Here is a 21,003-nt window from a genome sequence, read left to right as displayed (position 1 = left end):
TGCCTCACTGGAAATGGATCAGATTCGACATCTGGCTGGACTGAACTCTGACTGGAGTACAAACGGACACAGCTCTCCAAACCCTCCAGGCATCAGCAACTCGATTTCCATACACATTCTGAAAGGACAGGACATCAAAAGCTTGAATTAGCTTAGATCAACCCTTTAAAATTCAGATTTTGCATGCTTCCTCAGTATTCTCACCTCCCTTTCTCTTCTCTCTTCCCCTCCCATAAAAACATGCACAACTCCAAACCAACTTGCCTTTTGTCTTAAAACTAGAAGGCACTTATCCCAGTACTCACTGCTGTAGAAGTAAGTGTGCTATGGAAAGACTTAATCAAAGCATTTTTGCTTTTCTTTGTATGCTTCCCCCACAGCCACAGAAGTGGCCACTCCAGGTCAACTCAGACTGCCTTCCCCTGGACAGCAGCTGTTAAACTGCTCACAAGGAGTTTGACACTGCCTTGGCAAGCCAGATTCTTAAAAAATCATGTAGAGAGCAGATGTGCAGTAACAAACTTGAAAGATGACAAACACCATGTGCAATCTTTCCAAACAACAGCAGAGCACAGCTATTACAAGAGACAAGATGAATTTTTCAAATATTTGAGCTAGTGGCAAAAACTTGAAGTACCAGCTGTTCCCCAAACCTGTCTTTTCTCCTTTCACATCCCCAAAAAGGCACTGCAATTTACATGAGTGCTAAGAATAATGTACCTGAATTCCATAGTTCTTTATTTTAAGTTCTTTACATATTCACTAATGCCACAAAACAAATTCCAATTCATTAAACTGCCTCCCTACTTGTGAATGTTTACTTATTACATTTTCTCAAAGACACTGTTCAATCCCTTTCTTAAACTCTTCAAAGATTTCTTCTTATATCCTCTAGTAAAATACTACAAAGCTGAACATTTTACCATGAAAAAGAGCTTACTATACATCAATTCTCAATTCTCTCTGAATATAGTCTATTCTTTTCAGAGAGCTTTGGAGCTTTCCATTGATCAATCTCCCAGCTCTCTATAAAAAGAGAACATACCATAATGCTCTTTCTATGGAGAAGAAAAATGAGACAGACTGAATACACAGCTTGCCATGAGTAATGTACCAGATGGGATTCCATTCAGAATTAAGCACCTAAATTTGTATGACTACATATATATGAGCTCAGCAGAAGCACAGAGAGCAACCAAATCCTGCATCTCTTGACAGATACAAGAATGACACGGTGTGCTCAAACACCTCGTGTAAACTCTCATAGGCACTCACCTAAATTTCAGTGTCTGAATCTACAACTGCATTTCACCTCATCAAAACCAGAGAAATACTGTTGGATTGCTCACATCAAGCCACACAATCAAGTTACACTACCTCCTAATCACAGTCTCCATGCCTAGGGCATTTCAACACTTAAAACCTTTACAGTTAAGTTTTCCCATATCTGATGTCCTAACAGTCAATTCAACACACAATTTCCATCTCGGAATAGCACCCAGTTTGGTAATACTGCCCATTTTCCTGTTCAAGTTTGTAATTCTAGATAGCCTGCCATCACCCACCTTCAAGATTCATGTATGTGCTAAACTGGAATAGAAGAGAAAGCAGAAAGTTGAAAGACCCCAAGCACCAGTTTCCAAGATGCTCTCCCATCCGCATTTTTTTCCCCCCATGGAGGTGCCATTACCACAGATCTCCATGTCCTCCGAAGGCTCTTCATCCTTCTACGAGATGAAAGAAAAGGGCTACATGGAGAATAAATACTGCTATCCCTCCTATCCCAATGGAAGGAAAGGAATAAATATGCATTTAACACATGCTCCTTTCTGGTTTTTTCCTTATCCTAAGCGACCGAGAACCTGATGTTTGTAAACATTTCCAACTTATCATCTCTGAATGTCATCTACCGCCTGATCAGTAATGACAAGTTAAAAACAAGCCATAACTAGCATATATTCTGGAAATTATTGAATTCAAGATTCATCTAATGTCATTCTTCTGTACTTCTAAAAGTTCTGTGCTTTTTTTCTTTTTTTTTTTTTAACTGGCTTCATTCTAACAAGAATCTGAATCCACATTTTGTACACTGCAAAACAATACAGAATATTTAGCCACCAGTTATTGTCTCACAGTGCTCTCTAATACCACAGAATTATTTTTTTTTAAAAGGCAGCCAAACAAGACTAATTTTTAATAGACTCTTCTAGCTATTCGAATTCTATCAAGTATGCAATTCCTCTCTCCACCACATTACTGTGTAATTAGTATCAAAACAAAATATTGTTTTACTAAACCACAATCATGCTTTAAGTACCAAGTACTTTACTTTTATTAGGGCTAACCCAATATAATGGACATTGTATTTTTAGTTAATATACACATTTTTTCACATTTCACATAATTTTTAATGCAACTCTCTTGATTTTAACAGGAGTTTGGTGATACAAGGGCAGACATGATATAACTATGCACAAAATCTAATAGAATTCTATTTCCTAAGGATAATTAAAAATCAGGAACATTTCTTATCCTCAACAAACCTCATCTTTCAACAACAAAGTGAAATGCCTAGAACATGTTCTCCTCACTGAAAGTTAATATATAGCCCATTCTATCACCATTGTTTCCACAGATCTTCCTCCTGATTGTCAGGTCTGTGTGAAAGGGATGAGAGTCAAGGCCGGAATGAAAGCAGGTTCTTTCCTCTCAGTATCAGACCACCACATCTCAACTTCCTCTCACATCATACCAATCTAAGTACTAGCAATGATGAAAAGGGCACAGGAATTCCTAAAGCTATTTTGTTTCTTTAATAGAGCTCTTCAATGTCTGTTGCAATGAGCTGCTTCTGAAGGCTCACCAACTTGGACGGTTGTTTTGTTTTCTTTTCTTTATTTGGCAGAGTTTTTGTCTGTGCTGAGATCTTCAGGGCAGATTTTATGGTCCAGTGATATTATGAAGGAAATCAAGGCATTAAGTAATGACAAGAGAAAGGACAACAGGAGAAGGGATGGTAATTAGTTTTGCTTATCTGCAATCTAAAATTGTATGGATGTACATTTTCCTAGTCATCCCTTTATATCTCCAAAAGACTTGCAAGAAGCAGAACAATAGCTACCTCTATTAACAGAGTGGGCCTGCAACACAAAAGTTTGCAGAACCTTTAAAAGGCGAATGCATTAATTCAGGAATTTCCATTAATTAAAAAGTTGGGAGAGAAAAAAGTAAACAGATCTTCACAGTAGTGCACATTTACAGGTACTTTACATTTAGTTCTCAGTATTTCAGATTAACTATAACATGCATAGAAAAGATAACATTCACAAACGCAGGAAAAGAGGCCCTGAGGATGATTCAACCTAAAATTAAGTAGCTATTCTTTCTTTGACACCGCAGACTATAATACAAAACAACAACTATGATGTCAGAAATTGACTTATTTTCTCGACAGCTTCCAGGATGAGTATTCTGGGGTCTTCTCACCCTTTGTTATACAGCCCCATGTTTGCATTACCTACCCACTGTAGCTCAAGATAATCTCTGGGCACCTGCCATCCTTTGATAGTGTCAAAAGTCTCATCAACTTCTGATTAAATACTTGGGTCTACAGTTTTCTGCCAAGTAAGAGTCCCCCAGTGAAGAAAAGAAGACTGAAGGACCACTTCAAAGTTATTGCATTAACTTTTTCCTCTCAATAGAACTGTAACATTTCAAAGCCACAATCCCAATAATAATTTTTCCCATTCACAATACTTTTCACAGCAGTTTCTAAGAAAATAAAAAGTTTACCATCAGGAAGCACAGACAGATTATGATGAAGTTTCATCTCCTGCTCCAAAATATGGGATCATGTACATCTCACCCAATGAAATGGCTTCATCATTGTTCAAGGAAGAAATAAAGGTATTTCTCACTCTCTGCTAATGAAGCCACTTAACTAAAGGTTAACACTGGTTTATCTCAATTTCCAAGTAGGCAACTTTTCAAGACCAACTGCAACATACCTATGGAATACAGAATATATCTCCTGTATTAAGTTTTCACTGTTCAAATTAAGGACTTTGTCATTTATATTCACAGCATCTTTTCCTCTGCCCAATATGCAAAAATCTTTGCCAGTAAATTGCATTGGATTTTTTAACCCCTGTTACTTAAATCTTTATACTTTTTAAACATGTCTTATCATTTTCATAAAAATACAGGAAAAGTATATACACAGTATATTTGTTGTGCTGAAGTATTTTTTTTAAACACTAATATTTACTTAATTCCATCACTCCATTTCTTCACAGAATAAGCTTTCCCCAGAACATCTATGCATATCCCTTAACTAGTTTTACCCTCTCTTATTTTTCTCATGCTTATCTTTACTCTGAAAATGGAGATCTGAAATCTGATATCTTCGATTGTGTCACTTTCTTCTGATTATTTTCTCCCTTAGAACAGCTTACGGCACTGCAGTAGTAGTTTCAGACTTTAAGCACCTCATTTTCAAATAACCTTCCTGAATCTGATTTCAAATTTCCATTCCTTAAAATTCTCTTCTTTGAAGGAAACACAAAACAATGCAAGAAATACACTGTGGTACCACTGGCCCACAGTGTGTTAAGCCTTGAAATCCAATTTCTCCTTTACTAACACATTTTAGTCTTCCTTGACACCCAGGGTTACTCAGATATCTATTCAGAAACAGATTTGCTTACCTGAAATCTAACAGAAGTTCAAAGAGTGCACAAAACAATAGCTTGCTGCACTGAATCCAATCACTCTGCCAGCACTAGATCCACCCACCCTTTTCTACTCATTCTGTTTCAGAATACAGATGATCCAGGGCACCTTCACACATGACTAAAGTCCCTCACTTCTAAACCACAAGCTGTCCTTTCTCCAACCAAAATTTTGTTCATTAAGCCAGAACACTTACGCTTTATCTCAAAAGATGTAAGGCTAAAGGGTACTAAAGAAATTCAGCTGAGTAAACTGAAAGACATCCACAAATGGCATACTTGTTTCTGTAAAAAAGAAAAATTCAGGGTAAAAAAAATAACACTCATCAAGAGCATGAGCTGAAAAAACATGTACAGAAGTTTCTCCCCAAATAAGTGAATTAGAATCTATTTTAACAGAATGCTATTCCCTGACACGGTGCTTAATGGTAAAAGGTGGCCAGTCACATCAATACAGCTGAATGGGGGAAAAGTTGGTTTCTGCCTGTATGGGTCTAAGTCCAGCCTGACTACCATTAAATTTATTAATTGTTCTATATAAACCACATTTTCTCTTCTGCCTTCTTTCCATAGCCACGTGAATGATCTTAGCACACAGGGAGTCATGAGAAAGACGTCCCATTGTTTCCTTCCGCTGAACAAACAGTGACCAGTTTAAAGTATCAACAAAAGATGCCGACACGTTAATCTTCTTCTTAGCATGATGGCTGCTCATCCTGCTCCTAGTCCCTTCCAGATGGCTCGGTGTGAAAGAGATGGTGGGATAGGGAACAACGAATATTCCATGCTGTTCTGAACATCTGTTCCACTGCATTCATACATTTAAAAAAACAATAAGAACCTTACCGCCACTATCAATTTTACAATTTCAACCTAACACTGCTAGACTAACACCAAACACAGTGTAAATGTTATGCATGCACTTGAGAAAGGAAAAAACCTCTCTTCAAATCATGTAAGAGCATTTGTTTCGTTTTTGCTATCTTAAGAACGGACTTGTTTCAATCACGAAGTACTTATGCTGCACTGGAAACACGGTTTTCTTTCATATGACCTTTCTGTATTATACCCCAAGAATTTATTATCATCCCTTCTCCTACTCAAGCAAACAGAATTGAACTGAGTCACCATTTGTTTGCCTTTGGATTTATTATTTGTCTTTACAGCAAAGATGCACACTATGCATTTGTTGGAGCTTGTTTAAATTTCATTTGTCCAGTTTGGTACAGCAACAAAAAAATACTTTGCTTGTGCATATAAAGAAATAGTGGTAGCCTTTTGTTTTTTAAGCAGGGTTGAAAGAAATGAAAATATAAATACCTTACTACACTATACTGTCTACCTCTCAAGTGGCATTTATCCTTTAAAAATACCACCTCTTTCTTGAAAAGAAGCACCCAGGCAGAGCTAGGAGAAACTCAGAACAGAAAGAGGAGGAAGCAGTGCTTTGTCCTACAGCACAGGAAAGAAGACTTAGATTGATCATCCCCCCTTTTGTATCATCTTGACATGTGCGAGCCATACGGCTGCTGAATTATTCAGCTCTTTGTACTTGGAATACCTAATGATTACATGTATGAAAATTTAGAAGTACTGAAACACTGACTGGAAGAGCAGCAGATTGTAAAATCTAATTTTGTTTTAACCTTTAGTACCCTACATGGTAACATTCAGTGAGAAGTGTAAACCAGATGAAGTCAAAACGAACAAAATCACAAAGCAGCAGAGAGCTAGTTATACCACCCAGCTAATTAGGTCAGGAACAGCCCTCCACTAGAAGGTCGAAATGCTTCCAGATGTCATCTGGAAACAGGCTTGGATCTTAATCAGATGTGAGCAGAGTTTGCTATGCAGACAGAGCCACACAGTTCTCACTTTCCACGGCAAAACTCAGCAGCCCAGACAGCTGAGAAAATGTCCACAGGCCACTATCTCAAAACTCAGAAGTATTCCCATGAACTGGCTAAGATTAATTAAGCCTTAAATGTAAATCATGGTTCAAGTAACTTGCTGTGTACTGCAACACTAGTCATTCCCACCTGTTTAGTACCTGTTAATTCTTCTAGCATAGCAATACCACAAAGCAACGATAATCATTTTTAAAAAAATAAAATATGACAAAACAAGAGAACTGCTATTGAATAAACATTAGTACTTAAATAACAATTAAGCATACCAGGATATTTCCCACCTGAAGGAAATTTCTTTGCTCCCTACCCACCTACTGCAGTCCAAAAAGCATCATTACAAGTACATTCCTTCTTCAGCTACCTGACAATTAAAATATGAGAAAACACAGCTTATCATGTCCCAATTTAGGATACACCACTGAGAAGCTACTGTAAGTATGACTCTTTCAATAGTCTCTTGAATGATGGCATTAAACACCTTGCAGTGCTTACTTTAAGTCTGTTTTAGTTATCTGATGCACATTCTTTTAAGAGTTTAGTTATATACAGTCAAATTCTATCTACAATACAGAAATGGAAAAATTCTGTGACAAGAACCATTATCCTATAATTTCTTTACACTGCTTCAGACAATTTGATGCTGGAAGAACTCGTAATAAAATATTGAAACAGCTGTAAACAAGCCTTTTCTTAGTGTTTCAGACTACAATAATATACAAATAACTCCTGCAGACCATATAAAGTACATTTGTCCCAGCCTTCCTCCTTCACAAATAGCAGGGGTTATCAGAAGCAAATGCCTTGATTATATAAAGAAAACCTAAGTTGCAGCTAGGCTTGCTGACTTACACTGATCCCATTTAACAGAGCCTTACTGGATTTAAAGTGCTCGAAATAACTGTCTGGGTCACAGTCCATGTGATAAAGGCCACCTGGTGAGGCCTCAGGAGCCCTCCTGCAGGGACAACATGCCATTCAGATCCTCCAATGACCTCAAGCTAAACCAGAAGCAAATTCAGTAATTTGTTTCTCAGAACTCCAATTAACCTTAAATTGGAAGGGAAAGTAAAAAAAGGGATGAAGGATTGAATTTTTTGTCAAATAATATCCATTTTATGGTAATACACAGTGCTGCCCACTTCCCATATCTAATATTCACCATGAAAAACCTTTTAAGACAGGATTTTTCCAGGGGAAAAAAAAAAAATCTGTTCTTAAACTGTTTTTACTCCCAGCAGTTGAACTGAAATGTTGCATGGAAGTGCTACATTTTAGCATAATTCAGTTAATCCAAAATTTTAAATGTCGCTGAGAAGTGTTAAGTTTTCTTATAGTTCTTTTCTGTACAAGAAACCCTCTGGATGTCATATATGTATATATATACACAAGTACATTTTGTTTACATTTATGTTCTATATATACACACGCAGTTTATACACATTTATTATACATATGACACACAGAGATTATGGAAGAGACCAATAATGTAGGTCAAACAGCAAAAGAAAAAGCACTTAAGGTTAATGTTGAATTGCCATGATACTTTCTCCATCTCTACTCCCAACAAACCTCCTCCACTCCCAGTCCTCACCAGGCAGGAAAGAGACTTTACCACTGGGAAACACCTGCAATGATGCTTTTTCTATGGCATCACACTATGATCTACCACACTACGTAACACAATCTTAAAATACTTTGCAGTCAAAGCAACTTCAATATCCATCTGAACAGCCACACAACAGCAACAGAAATTTCCTGGTGTGTGTAAGGAAACACATGGACAGCCCAAGAAGATTTAAATTATTACAAAATAAAGCCACATCCCTGGAGTTCCTCCAAGTGAAGCTTTACATCCACACCACAAATTTTCCTGATTTTGACACTCCTACCAACACTTGACTTTACCTATATACCAGAAACCTGGAAATGGCAGCTAACCTATGTGAGGGAAAACCAGATTTATTTTGGGTGTTTTCATGGAAAAACTGAACTAAATATTTTGTGTCTGGATCCAACAGCTGAGTCTAAGTGAACTGAAAATTCCCAACTATTTTTATCCTGAGCCAAGTGTGCCATCTGTTCCCACAAAGTCCATCTTCTGGTAGCTATGTACTACAGCGTTATCACAAAGTACCATGTGATCAAGGACTGGTGTATAAATTAAGAAAGATACTATGAGTGACAGAAAGCAACACTCAAGACACTTGTAAAAAGTAAAAACCAAAGAAAAACAACACAAAAAAAACCCAACCCACCACCCCCCAAAAAATCACCACAAAGCTCAAGCAGCCTTATCAAGCTCCCCTGTTAATACAGCTTTTTGCGTTGTGGTTATTTCACTCTGCTGCCTAAAGAAGGCTGAGCTCTGGTCAGAGACTTTCCCATGGTGGGGACACATTTTATGTCTTTCTTATATGATCCTTCCTATGTGATCTGCCTGTGCACAGTAACCTGAGCACTAAGGATGCTATTTCCCTCTCCCAGCTAATCTTCCTCACTCTCCTCCACACAGTTAACATCTTCAAGTTAATCACAGAAACCATTCCTGCTTGACACATGAGAAATAAGCAATGTGTAATTTTTCAGTTCATAAAATGAAACACTAACAGTTACAGATGACAGCAGAACATCCAGTTATCAGAAGTACAGGAGCTCCCTGTACCCCAACAACTGAATCACAAGTGAGTAACACAGGGTCCAGCAGAAATCAAGACAGATCGTACTCCTTTTTCCGGCCCTTATCAATACTGAAGACATTTTTCAAACCTAATTTACATGGACAGATATCACTTGTACCTCTCACCAGAAACAGAATACTGAGAGAAATAAAACCACAGTAAAAAACTTGAATCTAAACACGGTTGATATATTTGTTATTGATATATAAGGCACATTTGATATGTAAGGCACACTGAGATTGTAAGCAGGTACAAAACATCACATCCTCTCTTGGTGTTTCTGGCTCTTTTGTGACAGATCCTCTCTCCTGCTAGGATCACAAATTTAGATGTCAAGGTTCTGCCCACCGTTACCTTCTTAATAATTCAACGTATAATGCTGGCCTCAGATTTTTCTTTTTCTACTGTTTTGAGGTTTTAGAAGCATTTTGTATTGGAGTTTTGTGGGGTTTTGGCTTTGTTTTTTTTTTTGCTGGAGTTTTCTTGGGGGGGTGTTAAAGCTAAAATCAGTGTCAGGCAGTACTACCAGTACTACCAGTAACATGCTTTGATACAGTAACACTGACAAACAAAACCTCATTTTCAGCATTAAAGAGATTTCCTCCTTCCACATACAGTAACTCCCATTGTGAGACAAACAAGCTACTGCAAAACCATAGTGAGTCTCAGACAGAATTCAGCAGTTAGTCTTCTGTAAAAATCCCCTTTCAACACTTGAAGGCTGGAAAGAAAGTTGTGTTCCATGAAATCTGGCATTGTATCAACACATCTCCATGGAGCTGGCAGGATAGAAGTGCTCCAGAAACCAGCTTCAATGAAAAAAGCATTCTTACCACGTACAAATAATCACTAAGAAGAAGCTTAAGCAACTTTTTCTCCTAGCTAAAAATCATCAAATCACAGCTAAGATTACTGGGGATGCAGAAGTCCTCAATGACAACACTAATTTTTTTTACATCTGCTTTATTCCTGTATTTCAAATCAGTGCATTAAAATACCCCTTGTGGAACCTTTTGTCTGTCTTTCTTCAAGACAGATATATATATATATATATATATATATATATATATATATGACTTGAAAATGTAAACTTAGCTTTATAAGGAACTGTGAAATTTCAGAACCTAACACTGAGTACTTGAAAGCATCACAGTGATTTATAGCTATGTCTGTAATTCTCTTCTTTTAGTTAATGCCAAGTGTGGGTGACTGCTGAGTGTGAGCTTGGAGGAAAACAGTCTTACCTAGAATAATAAAAGCACAAACCATCAAATTACATGGAGTCCACAATAAAGAAAAGCATGAGCCATCAAGTTTTTCACCTGTGAGCCTCTGGGGATGTTCAAAGACTTCAGAGGCTGCATTAGCAAGTTGTGTGGTACAACAGGAGCATAAGCACCTTCAGAGCAGAATAGCTGCCGGTGATGATCCTGAGTCCATCCTGCATACACTCTTTTTTGTAAGGAAACAGGAATAGTTGTGCCAAGCTAGTGCTCTCCCAGTCCTTGGACCATCAGATGCTGACACTGTCACATATGCCCCTACAGACAATGCTTTGGTTTTACACTCATCTGAAAGAATTCATATACTTCACATCTGGGGAATTTGCATCATAAATATAATCCTGGATCCAAACCAAACCTACAGCATAATACATCCTACCGTGTTGTTTCAGCATGCTTTAATTTGCTATATAAAGGCTGAAAAAGAGTAGTTTTATTATGTTTTAATTTTGTCAGGACAAGATGTAAGAAGAGAGGCAAATACAGGTTAAAAAAAAGACGAATCATCTTAGGGCTGAAAATATGTCACAGTATTTTCTAATTATGCTTCCCTCCAATACTTACAAATTATTGTTCCATGGAAAAGGGAGGAATAAAACAAAAATATGTACAGGAGTCAGCATTACCTTGATCCTCTCCCTCCCTATAATGCACTCAGCCTCCCAATCCTTTGGGAAGGACCTCATCTTCCTTACTAACTGTCAGTCAAACACACAACAAAATCCTGGCAATAGAGCCAATTCAGACCCACTGAAAGAGGAACAGACTGCCTAAACCTAGCAAGGCTGCAACTGCCAAGAAGCATCCCCAAGCCTATTACAGTAAGGTTACCAAATACCTGCACTCCTACAGTATCTGTACACCCTGACATTAAACTTACTCTCCAAACATAAGAAAGGCAAGAAGCAGCATCTCATTCATACTGCTGAGAGGCACCAGAGCCACTTGTGTGCTGGTCAGCATCATCAAGGCCTGTAGAAGGATCAGAAATTGGACCTAGATCACATCAATACTTAGCAACAAATGTTTCAACCAGAAGATGAGTTATGTTTCCTTCTCAGAAGAAAAACCCAGTCATTGCCTTAAGATCCATTCCACTTAAAGTTGTGCTTTTTAAGACGGCTGTAAGCCAACCGCTCCTTGATTTAATTAAATGGATTCCCTTTCCCACTCCTGTTTCAACATTTGTGCTATTACAGCTGCTGCTCCTGGCTGAGCTGCTTCTCCTGCTGGAATCAGACTGGAAGTCAGCAAACATCTAATCCAGGGGAAAGAAGTCAAAGCAGTTTATGGAATTACTACCCTTATATCTGAGAGCATGGAAGTGACAGTGAAAGCACTCAATCTGCTTCTGGACAAAAGAAAAAAAAAGGAAACCAAATAACAAAGCAGTTCAAGCTGAACTCCCATTTCATACCCAGTTACAGTGTTTAGTTGTGTAGGTGAACAGTAAGCTAAGCCCAAGTGACTAGATAACAAGACTGAAAGACTAGCAACTGCTTCCTACAAGAAATGGCACCAACATTGTCACATTAAAAGAATTTTACTTGAGTCATAGAATATGCTGAGTCGGAAAGGACCTGTGAGGATAGTCCAGTCCAGCTCCTGACCATACAGGGCAACCCCAAAGTTAATCCAGGTACTTAAAGTTTTGTCCAAATGCTTCCTGAACTCTTGACAGGTTTGAGGTCACAACCACTTTCCTGCAGAGCTGGTTCCAGTGCTTGACCACAACTCTCAGTGAACAATTTTTCCCTAACATCCAGTCTAAACTTTTCTGATGCAGCTTTATGTCATTCCCTTGCATCTTGTCACTGGACACCTGACACAGGCTGGTTAAGCATCTCCCTTCCCCCCCCACAAGGAAGTTGTAGACATAATAAGGTACCCTCTTCCTGAAGATTACACATAGTATCCTCACCTGCTCCTCAGAAGTTGTTCTCTCTAGTCCCAGTCCATCTTGTTAGTAGGAACAAAAACCAGTGACATTAAAGAGCTCAGAACTCTTGCAATTTTCAGGAACTTTCTGCTGACACATTTCCCAAAAATCACACAGGCATCCCAGCAAACTCTGAGTAGGTCAACAAAAAATTTACTGAACAGAAGAAAAACAGATATCCCATGTGTGCATTACAAATTGTGCTTATGTGGCTTACTTAGCCACATAAGTCATTTATGTCTGTCTTTCCATCTCTTTCTAAAAAACATGCTTTTAGTGAATGCTAACCTGGTATACACTGATTTCTGTGGTTTGTTTATAAAAAGAAACAAGCAGCATATACTTATAAATATTTAAGACCAAATTTATTTTTAAAGAATGAAATATTAAAAATGTAATTTTTTTAATAAATACACAGTACTCTGAAACAGAAGCGTGGATAACAATTCCAGACAAAAATTAGTATCCTCTTCTCAGGAACAAAAAGTCACTTATCTGATGAAAGGTACCATCACATCTCAAGAAAAGTAGTTGCCCTTAGCTCCTGGTAAATTGTGAAGGTCCCTTTTTTCTTTCCAAGAGACTAAGGTAGAATCAAGGACAAACCATTACAAAAAATTAAGGAACCATTCCCTCTATGTTTTCAATCTAAAATCCAAATTTAATCCAAATTGATCTTGTAATTCACAGAGAACAGAATATTTCTTTAGCCGTTTACCATTAATCACTAGTCATAAAATGCAAACAGGCAGACTGCATGTTGAAATGTTCCCATTCATATTTCACAATTGCATCTATCAGCATCCCACAGCCAAACACCTGAAGCCACTCAGTTTTATACAGATTATAGGATGCCCTGCCCATATTTTAAGAGCCACAGTCCAACCTTCTCCTCCTTTACACAAGTCCTACTACTAGTGCTTTATCTCCTCCTTCAGATCCAGCACCGCTGCTTTGCATATTCACCACTCCAGCAGCCGACACAGCAACCAAGATATGTGTCCTTCACAGGCCCTACAGCTGCTTTCCTCTACTCACCTGGACTCTGCTCTCCACACCTCACTTCTGCAATGCCATGTCTCACTGCTGCTTTGGAAGTTGCCAGCTGGTCCAACAAGAGTTGGAGGTATTGGTAGCTAAGAGGAGAGAGATAAACTAATTCTTTTGATTACCCTTTCACTCCTGCAGTTTTACAATCCAGTGTTTGTCCTATTTGGTACAAAACTTTTTTTTTTTTTTAAATTATTGAAAGTGTTTACTATTCAGAGACAGATTTTAAAGACTGTTTCTTACTCTCAGAAGAAAGAGTCCAGTAACTAAAAGAATGAGATGGGGTAGCTGCTCCTCCCCCTTTCCTATCCACTCCCCAGAAACATTCCAAACTCCCTCCCACTGTCAGTCCTATTCAAAGGCTGTTCTTATTTGAACATGAAATCTCTTCCAACACACCCCAAAACTTGTCAACCCTTTCCACAAACCCTCAGAAGTAAATGCTGCTTCTACCAACACAATAAGGAAAATGCACCTAGCTTACTAAATGCTGACAGATTACAGACCAGGTGGCTATCTGCAAAGACTCAGCACTCTATTTTTGAAGTATAAGGAGCCATTAATGCCTCATTTTAAACTGTTCTAATGCATAGCTGAGGCTACCTCGTAGTTGCAACCAGATAATTTCAGGGCAGTCTGTTTTATCTTGAAGGCTCTTCTCAGTGGCGCCAAACAGCACGACAAGAGGCAACGGACAGAAACCGATCCACAGGAAGTTTCACCAGAACATGAGGAAGGACTTCTTCAGTGTGCAGTGATTGCACACTGGAACAGGCTGCCCAGAGAGGGTGTGGAGTGTCGCTCACTGGAGATGTTCAAGAACATCTCCAGTGAGGGACACTCCACACCCTCTCTGGGCAGCCATGTGGACATGCCCTGTGCCATGTGGTCTGGGAAGACTTTGCTTGAGCAAGGGATATTGGACCAGATGATGACTGTGGTCCCATCCAACCTGACCCATTCCGTGAAATACACAAACCAAATAACAAATGAGGAAGCTTTAAATGTTAAATGTATTATTTACAAGTAAAAGTATAACACTGCAATGAGTATTGATGAAATATGCTTTAACTTTATTCCTGAATTTAAAAAAGAAAGGGCAGCCATCTAGATCCTCATGATCAAGCAGTCGCTTGTAAACTTAAAGAAAGCAGCTGGAAATCAATTAGGGCACCTATTTCCAAAGAAAGAAAAACCCAGCTGATGTTTTTCACCCCTCCAGTTCCACAATGGTTAGTAGTGAACTTTGCCATGAGTTTGCCTCAAAATATTTTGCATACTGGATCAAAACACTTTCAGTATTTCCTATCATTAAATTGCTTTGAACAAAAAGATTTCCTAGATGTTCATTCTTAACACTAGAAAGTAGATTTTGAACCTAACCATGTTGAAGTGAAAACAATGGGGGGGAGGGGGAATTAAATCCTGGCATGTTAATATTCAAGAAGTTTTTATTTTTCTTTAAATATACTACAGAAACAAAGAAATATGCTGAATTCTGAAGTGAACCTACTCTAAACTTGCCTCCCTCGCAGCAGTGCTGTTGCTGTTATATTGGTGATAGAATCTTCTCCTGTGAAATGCAATTATTAGTTTAAAACCCATTGAGCTGATGAGATCCCCCAATCCAAGAGGAATAGATTTCTTAACTACAGCTGTGACCAGCTGGCTGCTAAACAGAAAAAGGCCTGCTATTGCCATCTCTGTGATGAGGCTCCAGGGGCAATGCTGTGGTTGTTGGCACCCTTCCTGAGGTTGAGAATCACATCAAAGCAAGCAAAACCCATTGTGACTGGAGACCAGTTTGTTTTTATGGACTGACAGGGTGACTGTAGGCACAAACACATTGACTCCAACTCTCAAAGACTGTAATTTAAAGTTATCTGTGATTACATGGATCTTCCATACACCCCACCAAATTATGTAACAAATCTATCAATACTTACGTTGCTCTTAACTACACTTTAAAATAATCAGTATAATCTACATAGACTACAAGCACATATGGAAAAAATCAAGCCATTAGAGACTAATCTACACACAGTTCAAGAAGTAATTTAACTACATCAGTTAAATTTAGAAGCTGATTTATTTAATCATTGCACAGGCAACCAAGATTTAAACCTCATCTTCAAGCAGATCCCTGTGCACTAGCTGCATAATTCAGAGGGAAGTTATTATGATGCCAATCACAGAAAAGTTCAGAGAAGAGGCCAATGACTGCATTTATTTGCAGAAATGAAAATTTCCCAGTCTCAGACAGTGATAACAAAGATTACTTCTATATGTGATGAGCATGCTAAGGCTCTCACAGTGCAGACACCAGTTTTAATACACAAAGAGAAGAAATTTGCTAACATCAAACCCATTTTGCCAGGCTGCAATTTAATTCAACTCCACGCAGTCAAGTCCAAAATGTAAATAAGTACATACTGAAAACAGTTTAACCCCAGACAGGCAAGAGCTAAGCTGAAATATTCAGCCTCTCCTAACATCAAAATCAGATAGAAAACAAGAAACGGCTCATCAAAAATGCATGGAGATGGAAATCTGTGATCATTTCTCTAACACGTTTTAAGTTAGTCTCTCCCAAAACCAGTTCCACCTCATTTTGGCTTTACCATTTGCAATGCAAGAATTCCACAGACTTTCACCTTTCTCACAGGTCTTTTTCCCCCCTGGGAGACCACTAGCTAAACACTGTCCTGCTACTCCCCCCATCCACCGCTACACAATTAGCGATCCAGTTTTTGGCTGGTCAAGTAGTCCAAAAACCCTCCACCATTCTCCAGAGACTATTTCTCTCCTGCCCAACCTACTTTTCACACTCAGTCTGCCCCAATCTAAAAAGCTGCTTTCTTTCAGGGGACTATTTTTAACAGTTTGTTTTAAATCAAACATGTAAGTTACTGAATAACTATAATTAAGCAGCCATGAAGGTTAAAGGATACAGATTACACAACTGAAAGTCAGACAGTACAGGCAAAAGTCTTGGCATATAAATTTGGTTTAACCCTGAATGAAAATATCCAAGCTGCTTTCCCAATAAAAGTATTTCTAAAAACTAGAGTATTATCCACACAGCAATCACAAACATAATTTTAATATCTTTTTTTCAAAACATGTAACTGAATACACAGTATTTTTACCTGCCAAAATAAGTGTAAAGGTGTATTTCTTAGAATATTTGTATGTGATGACAAAAGAGTAGTCTACTGAATTGACAGCTGGGGCTAGTAAGCATCAGAGGCTGTTTTCAAGCCCTGCATCTGGTATTTCATTCCTCACTGCATGCTCTCTAACTTTCTCTGTGGAAGATACTTTTGTACTGTAGTGTTTCGCGTTTAATGTAATTTTTAATATTTGACAACAATATCTGACAACTTTTTGGGGGCATTTATATTAGCAAAACATAGTAGGAAGTCCAGAGAAGCAAGACAAGGCACAACTATAATCCAAGTGACAAAATGAGCGACTTAATTTCAAGTCAAATGCCTTACTACACATGCAGGTGAATTAGTTGTTTAATTAATTGTTTAAATTTTTTATTGACTTGTAAGTGAAATTGTTTGAATAGAAATTTAAAACAAAAATATATTACATTTCTGTAGAAATCAATTATTTTTTTTAAATACAAGTTTCTCATTTTATTGATCAGGTAGTTTCCAAATTGTACGTCCAATCCAAATGTTTGTGATCCATGAATGATCAATGTTAATGAAAAATTAGAATTTGTTCACTAGAATTAGGTTTTAATATTTTTTAAAAAACCTTAAAGGCTGATATTTTCAAGTATGTTCAGCATTGTCTTTATACACCCATCAGTTACATTAAACCAGACTAGTTAAACACTTGACACTTCAATTAAACTCTACATGAAAGCTGAGCTTAAACTGCACAAAGAAACAGAAAATACTTGATAAAATTACACTGAGAATGAACAGCAAATAACTCAAAATAATTTTCGAAGCTTTATTAATAAATATAACCTAGGTAAAATATTCAAAAACCAAGGTTCTTATTCCTGTAGTAACTGATTTCTATAGCTTCCCGCGAATAAAAGCAAGGATGTTTCCATGCAGCATGAAACACAACTGAAATGTAACAGTGCTGTAACATTCACTGCTTCATTAAATAATAAGCAATATGCTAATCTAATAATCTAGTAATGAAGCATATTTTCAATTTTGGATATGCCCATTTGGTTTACCCCTTTTTTTTTTTTACAGACCACTTACTTTCCCTGACACACTTCCTCCACTTTTGACATTTACAGCAAGAGATCTTTTTTCCAAACAATTTCAGTTTATAACCATTGATTTACCTTTCCATTTAATGGGCAATACAAGAGGGGCAAAGGGGGAAAGAGTGGGTTTTCTTTAACCCTTCTCCTTCAAAAGCTGTTACCATAACTCTCCACTCCAGTGTGCACCATATTGCTTCCTTATTCTACTTCATTCCTCAAAACAGTTTCCTACTTGAAATTGTGAACGCACACATTTTCCAGAAGTCTTCCTTTTCCCAACTTAAAGTATAATCTCTTTGAGAACATATATACTGAAAAGCATCTTGAGTATCATCAAGCATATCCTCAGAACTCAAAACTGAAATGAAGCATAAATGAATTTCAGCTGAGGGGGAAAGTGTGGCAAAGGATCATAGGCAGGGTTATAGACAGAGTCATCTCTAGGACACGGGAGAACAGTATCCTAAACAGCCTCCTAAAGCACTGCTGCATACTTTACTGTTCTCAGAGACCTTGAAGCAAGGCTGGCCGTGGTTTCTGCCAAAGGCAGCACTGCAGTGTGCAATGCAGGAAGAAAACAGTCTCTCCTACAGGTAGCTAATACTACTTTTAACCTCATCCTCTCAGAAGGAAGAACAACAAATCTGCTTTTCAGCTTCTCCCCCTGTTCAAAAACTTTCTCTCTCCCACTGCAGATGCCAACAAGCTGCAGCTCCCTGTAAATACATACATCCACACACCTATCAGCTTTACTTACTGTAACAAAATTGTCTGCACATTGCCAGCAGTCCTTCATTAGCACCCATCCTCAGGTGTGTCCCACCTCTTATGTCACACAGTGAGGGAAGTGCTACTCTGCCAGCAACACTAACAGATAATCCTTATCTAAGGGTCCCTGGTGATGAGTGTGGCAGTGAGACAGACTGGAGGCAGGGAAATATTTCCCCACACAGCTAGTTTAATATCAATAAGTACAAATCTTTTATTATCCGTTGTACTTTGATGCCAACAAACATTCAACTTCAGCAGATTTAGTTTAAATCTCTTAGACAATACATCAACAAAGTACAGATTATACAGGGTAAAAGTAATTAACAGATGCAAATTTATAAATCCAGCAGCTCATGAACAACCATGAATAAAGTAAATTTATTTCGGTTTCTACACAATAAGATTAGTATTTAAACGCTACCAGTCACCTGGGTGAGGGATGCTTTTGACATTTGTTTCAGGGCCTAATACAGCACATCTTCAATATCACAAAAATATAAACCTCCTTCCCAAGGCTAACTCAACACCTTCCAGAAAAGTTTCTAAAATTCATCACTGGTCTTCAGTTTGAGGGACTTCTCACAGTCGTCCAAGCTGTTTGTAAGAGATTCACACAAACACAATGTAGGTGACAAGGAACGTTCAGCAAGAGCTCTCTTGAACAACTTACCATTTAAAAAGGAGCGTGGAATATCCGTCCTGTTTATGCCTTTGAGAAGACAGCTGTTCTCTGACTTCCTGGAACACTCAGGTGGCTTTTTCTGCAAACAAAGACAAATCTAACTTAGTCTTTCAGTAACAGAATAATTAAAAATATGCATTAAGACAGGGGCTCTGTTCAGTAATCAGCTAAAAAAAAAAAACCTTAGTCAAATATGCATGAGTAGAATCCAGACAGTTTTAACCATTTTGTGCTAAATATTTCATGATACAGCTTAATTTTTTTCAAGGTAACGAAACAGCTTGTGTTATTTTATAATCAATTTTTAAATCTCAGTATCAGCAGAGAAAGTAACATTTACCCACTTGAAGACTGCAGGGATGGAAAAATGATGTAACAGCCTACAGTAATGCACAATAAAACAGCAGTCTTAGATCCCTCTGAGATTCTTCACAGCAAATGAAATATTACTGAACAGAAACACATTAAAATGGACTAAAAAAAGCAAAGAGAATCTCTCGCAAAAATTAAATAGTGAGATGTTTCCATGAAAATATTACAGTTCCTAGCATCAAGAGAACACTGTGACTTATAGATTAGCACTTAGTCATACACTAAATTTTTAGAAATTAAGGTTTTTTGCAGTTAAGATATAAATGCCCTTTCTGCTAGAACTATATAAAAATGATCTCTAAAACAGATCACTTGCTTAGAGAAGGCTGATGCTACTGACAGAATTTTAAAGAAGTGCTTCTATGCATTTTATTTGCCTAAATATTTTAGACAATTAAAATTTGCAAGAGGAAAAAAACTTCTTTATCTCAAGGACACAACTATAAACCGTGATGTATAAGAAAGACAAAGCATCTAGAAGAGCACGATACTGTTCAAGTCACCACATAGATTTCTCAAAGGCAAGACAGCAGGGTCCTGCTTGGTCACTGTCACCACCTGCCTTGCTCACATTCCTTCATTCTCCCTCCGAATACCACAGCTTTAAGGTGCCCAGATCTTGATTCCACTGGTGCAGTAACCACCTATTCCAAATAAAATACTGTCCTCTAGTTAACCTGCTTGCAAAATCTACCAGTTGGCCAAGGTCTTGGTCCTCACTTAAGTGTTTATGTGCTTAGAGAAAAATTAAAGAGACACATTATAAAGGCTCACATACATACAATTCATTCATGTCCTCATTACCAGGACAGATGTACTATACAGGGAAAGTTAACATAAGATGGGCGTGGGATTAACATTAACAACACTACGGAACAGACATTATAGAGCACTTGCAGTACAACATGACTGGAACTTCATTTAGATCTTAAACCCTCTAGTACTACGAGGGTGTCTGAGAATGTATTTACACATTACGTTATCCTCAGCAGCAAAGGCACTTCAGGAAGTTCTCAGTTCCCCACATGAGTGACACGTTTTTGCCCACATGCTGCAGTTTACTTCCATCATTTACATTAACACACTGTCTGCAGTGCTGCACTACATAAATAGGATCCCTGAATCAATTTTGTGATGAAAGAACTCACTCAGATCAACAATATAGAACCTATAAAGGGATAGAAAAGCTGAGAACTACCACACCGTAAAGACAAATCTCAGCTTTCACAGTGAAAATCAAATCAACTATCTTAACGTGTATTTCAGTATAAATCCTTATGTGGCTAAATAAAAACATCAAGACGTAGTCAATGCCAAGCAGTTTTAGATATTTTTTTTTTGC

General features: G+C 37.9%; 1 protein-coding gene across 2 annotated transcripts in view; it reads right to left on the bottom strand.

Moving 5' to 3' along the window:
• WASF3 (WASP family member 3) overlaps positions 1–21,003 on the bottom strand; it is a 64,964-nt gene that overhangs the window by 27,394 nt on the left and 16,567 nt on the right. For both annotated transcript variants that reach the window (XM_059838786.1, XM_059838788.1), the window contains exon 2: positions 19,278–19,368. The gene's annotated coding sequence lies outside the window, so the exon portion shown is untranslated. The remainder of the gene's footprint in view (positions 1–19,277; positions 19,369–21,003) is intronic.

This window comes from Haemorhous mexicanus, chromosome 2 (assembly GCF_027477595.1).
Source record: "Haemorhous mexicanus isolate bHaeMex1 chromosome 2, bHaeMex1.pri, whole genome shotgun sequence".
NCBI lineage: Eukaryota > Metazoa > Chordata > Aves > Passeriformes > Fringillidae > Haemorhous > Haemorhous mexicanus.
Note: the sequence above shows the minus strand (reverse complement) of the source record. Positions and strands in the feature narration are given on the sequence as shown.